The following is a 5190-nucleotide window of genomic DNA, read 5'->3' as shown; positions in this document are numbered from 1 at the left end:
TGTAATTAGTGTCAGATATTAACAACTCACCCAGAGGAGGATTCAGTAATCTTCATCCTAATCATTCCATTAATTCACTTTTAATTTCCTGATGATGATGTGCACTCCATAAGTACATTTAAACTTTGATGATCCATGTTTACTAAAAGCCCAACTGGGCGGGAATGGCCAAGGAACTGACCAGTGTGTAACCCAGGATGGAGATAGTCATTTCATTTGACCATGAATTCAATTAATATAAACCATTTAAGAACACCTATAATATTTCAAATAAAAAACACTTGAATAGACACAAGAGGGCTGCTGCTATATGGCAGATTAGCATTTGATTAGCTCTCAAGTAATTCCTACCGTTATAGTCCAGTTCCCGGATTCAAGGACCAGGTCCAAAACTGGCCCCCTACTCCAGTCCTACAGTACACCCAACAGCCCAACTCTAGTCCTCCAGTACACCCAACAGCCCAACTAGTCCTCCTGTATCCCCATCAGCCCACCTCCAATCCTCCAGTACACCCATCAGCCCAACTCCAGTACCCCCATCAGCGTGTAATGAATACAACAGGTGTATGGCTTTACCTTGAAATTACGACCCTTCCCAATGACAAAAAATGTAACTATTAACACGAGGAAATCAGTGCGAAAGAATGACGTTATATACAGGGAGCACGGGAGGTTGGTTCTCACCTTAATTGGGGAGGATGGACTCATGGTAATGGCTGGAGCGGAATGAGTAAAATGGTAACATACATAAAACACACGGCCGTCCTCCCCTCTGTAGCCTCCTGTGACAGGGAGTAGCAGTACCAGGTCAATGTGCAGGGGTACGAGGTATTTGAGGTAGAAATGTACATAAAGGCAGAGTAAAGTGACTAAGCATCAGGACAGATAAGAGTAAAATGAAGAACAGCATCATATGATGAGTGTAAACATGTGTGTGTGTCAGCGTGTATGTGAGTTTGTGTATAGGTCTGTTGGCAGCATTTGTAGATTGAGGAAACATGTAACGGTTTTGACCTGCCAGGTAGGTCATGCCTACCAGAGAAAATATTGATTTGCCCAGTGGAAAATCACTGCACATGCACCTAATTTCCTGACAGGATTGGCTCCTGTTCTGTGGCCATATTAAGTGTTTCAGAGTAGCAGTGCTGATTTAGGATCAGTTTAGTCTTTTAGATCATAATGAATATTAGCTGTATATAGTATGCTCACTGTTATTTTTCTACCATATGTTATTTTTTGTATTACATTGTTATTGATTACTACATTGTTGGGTTTAGAGCTTGCAAGAAAGGCATTTCACTGTACTTGTGCACTTGACATTAAAACTTAAAAGTTGAAACCTGATCCTAGATCAGCACTCTTACTCTGAGGCACTTGATACATATGACCCCCTAGTCAGGAATGGGTCCAGGGTAAGCCTGTATTGAGCTTGGGAGAGAGGGAAGGATAGATAGATACAGGGTAGAGAAAGGAGAGGAATGGACATAGAACCAGAGAGATGAGAGAGAGGAATGGGCAGAGAACCAGAGAGATGAGAGAGGGGAATGGACATAGAACCAGAGAGATGAGAGAGGGGAATGGACAGAGAACCAGAGAGATGAGAGAGGGGAATGGACATAGAACCAGAGAGATGAGAGAGGGGAATGGACAGAGAACCAGAGAGATGAGAGAGAGGAATGGGCAGAGAACCAGAGAGATGAGAGAGGACTGGACAGAGAACCAGAGAGATGGAATTGAGTAACAAGGTTAGAGAAATAACAATGAGTTCCAGTGTTGTTCCAGCAGGGCTGTCTGCTGAACAAGCTGGGTGGCTCTATAGTACCATGGCTGGATTAGACTGGGCTATAGCAGAACACAGACATACAGGGCCAAGGTGTGTGTGTGTGTGTGTGTGTGTGTGTGTGTGTGTGTGTGTGTGTGTGTGTGTGTGTGTGTGTGTGTGTGTGTGTGTGAGTGTGTGTGTGTGTGTGTGTGTGTGTGTGTGTCTAGCCCTGTCCCATCGTGCCTTGGTTCATCTGAGTGGCGTCTGCCATTACTGCTGTGTCTGAGGGTTTCAGGATACGTCCCAAATGGCACCTTATTCCCTACACAGTGCACTACTTTTAACCAGAGCCCTGTGGAACTTGGTTAAAAGTAATGCACTATGTAAGGCATAGGATGCCATTTGGGACACGAGCTTAAACTGACATTGTGTCAACATGATTTATCCCTATATTTGGACTGTATGAATCACAGCAACCTCCAAGCATGATCTCTTTCATTCAACCTTGTTGGTTTTGAATTTAACAGCAGGTTATGCAATTTAATGAGATAAGGAGGGAGAAGGGAGAGCGAGAGGGAGTGAGGGGAGAGAGAGAGGATTGAGATTGAGAGGGATAGATGGGGTAGAGACAGAGGGAGTGAGGGGGGACAATGAGAGCAATATAGAGGGGAGAGAGGAAGAGAGAGGGACACAGACAGAGAGAGTGGCTGGGAGACAGATAAGGGAGAGAGAGATTTAGCTACACAAATCAATTGTGTTTTGACGTGATGACATTGGAAGAGTTGGTTCTCATGAATGAAAATTAATGAGGGAGGGCCGTGATTATTTTATATTACCATAATCCCCCCCTCTGCCTCTCCGTCCCCCTCTCTTTCTTCCTTTCTCCCTCTTTCTCTCACTCTCTCCCTCTCCCTCTCTCCCCTTCTTCTTCTCTCCCTCTCCCCTTCTTCTTCTCTCCCTCTTTCCCTTTCTTCTTCTCTCCCTCCCCTTCTTATTCTCTCCCTCCCGCCATTTCTCACTGCAGATCCTCTCACTCAATATTATTGAGAGGGAGAGAATAATAAGGGGAGAGGGAGAGAAGAAGAGGGAGAGAAGAAGAGGGGGAGAGAGGGAGAGAAGAAGAGGTGGAGAGAGGGAGAGAAGAAGAGGTGGAGAGAAGAAGAGGGGGAGAGGGAGAAAAGAAGAGGGAGAGAGAGAGGGAGAGAAGAAGAGGTGGAGAAAGGGAGAGAAGAAGAGGAAGAGAAGACGAGGGAGTGAAGAAGAGGGAGAGAAGAAGAGGGGGAGAGAGGGAGAGAAGAAGAGGTGGAGAGAGGGAGAGAAGAAGAGGTGGAGAGAGGGAGAGAAGAAGAAGGGGAGAGAGGGAGAGAAGAAGAGGTGGAGAGAGTTACATTCAGAGAAGGGGAACCTGTCCCAGCATGGTTAAACACAGCAGGGAGATTGATCATATGGCTCTCCCTCCTCTCTCTCTCACTCTCCTCTCTCACTATCCCTCATCACTCACTCACCCTCTCTCACTCACCCTCTATTCTCACTCTCCCTCCTCTCTCCTTCCTCTTTCACTCACTCACCCTCTCTCACTCACTCTCCCTCCTCTCTCACTCACTCTCCCTCCTCTCTCACTCTCACTATCCCTCATCTCTCACTCACTCACCCTCTCTCACTCACTCACCCTCCATTCTCACTCTCCCCCCTCTCTCACTCTCCTTCCTCTCTCACTCACCCTCTCTCACTCACTCTCCCTCCGCTCTCTCTCCCTCCTCTCTCACTATCCCGCCTCTCTTACTCACTCACCCTCCTCTCTCACTCACCCTCATCTCTCTCACTCACCTCCACTTCCTCCTCTCTCACTCTCTCTATCCTCTCTCATTCCCTCTCTCCGCGGTATCAATAACTCAGTTATAGAAATGGAATGCAGAAGGAGTAATTGTGCAGGTTGACGTTTATTGTCATGAATAGGCAGGCAGGACTGAGCGATTTCCGATAGAAGGACCATCGTAAAAATTCTAGAAAATAAAAAGCTTTTTAATCTTAATTTAAGGTTAGGGTTAGCCATTAGGGTTAGCAGTGTGGTTAAGGTTAGAGTTAGGGTTAAGGTTATGGTTTGTGGCTGTGCCAGATACTGACCACTCTGCAGAGCTTCCTCCAGAGAAAGATTCAGTGATAATAATTGTCATGCTGCGGTAATTGTGGTGTTTATTAAAAGTGGTGCAGGTCTGGTCTCCCACACATACACACACACACGCACACACACACACACACACGCACACACGCATGCACACACACACACACTCCTCCCTTTCCCAGTCCCTCCCCTCGGCTACAGACGATGAAACATCCTGACGTATCTGCTGCTAGGCAACACCTCCTCACCAGAGCAGCAAAGTACCTCATTGTTTTTCTGCCATTCAGAGCAGCTGTCTCAAGGTCTCTGTCTCCCAGAGAGGATGGAGGACACCTCTCTGTGTGTGTGTGTGTGTGTGTGTGTGTGTGTGTGTGTGTGTGTGTGTGTGTGTGTGTGTGTGTGTGTGTGTGTGTGTGTGTGTGTGTGTGTGTGTGTGTGTCACGACTCCCACCGAAGGTGGCGCCCCCTCCTGCTCGGGTGGCGCTCGGCGGTCGTCGTCACCGGCCTACTAGCTGCCACTGATTCCTTTTTGTTTTCCCCCTTTCTGTTATTGTTTGCACCTGTCCTTAGTTGGGTTGATTAGCGGGGCTATATGAGCTAGCTGGCCCGCCTGCTCTTTGTGCGGGATTGTTTCTCCGTTGTTTGCTTGTGTTTTTGCGCTAGTGCGTGGTTTTGCGCCGACTGCTGTGTTTTTCCCCTGTGTTTGGGGCACTTTGTTTTATGTGCGCTCTCATCGCTGTTTGGGGTGGCTTGTGTTTTCGCCATTTGGCTCATTAAAAGCCACTACCCTGTATCGCTGCTTCCTGCGTTTTATTCCTCTCCCACTATGCCCGAGCATTACAGTGTGTGTGTGTGTGTGTGTGTGTGTGTGTGTGTGTGTATATATATGTGTGTGTGTGTGTCTCTCTCTCCCTATATGTTCCCTGTGGGATCTCTGAGACAACACTGTGCACTCCTCTGCACAGGAAGGAAGGAAGGAAGGAAGGAAGGAAGGAAGGAAGAGAGAGAGAGGAGGGAACCATCCAAGGTCTCTATCAACACACACAACGACAATCCCTCTCCATCTCTATTTTCACCTGCATGTCTTAGTGAGGACAATCGGTTTCATAAGACACAGTTTTACAACAGCACATCCGTTGGCTAGATCTCTTAACTAGGCTTTAGATGTGATTGGATGTAATGTGTGTACAGAGTCATGCTAGGGGGTATGTATCCAGTGTAGATGTAACACCTCTATTATGTTCTAGTTGTCTGCCCACAGCCGCTCTGAGGGTTATAGACTTCTCTGAAGTGTCCGCTACGTGTG

Source organism: Salmo trutta, chromosome 3, assembly GCF_901001165.1.
Source record: "Salmo trutta chromosome 3, fSalTru1.1, whole genome shotgun sequence".
In the NCBI taxonomy this organism is placed as follows: Eukaryota; Metazoa; Chordata; class Actinopteri; order Salmoniformes; family Salmonidae; genus Salmo; species Salmo trutta.
The sequence above is the reverse complement of the archived record's forward strand: the minus strand, read 5'-3'. Positions refer to the sequence as shown.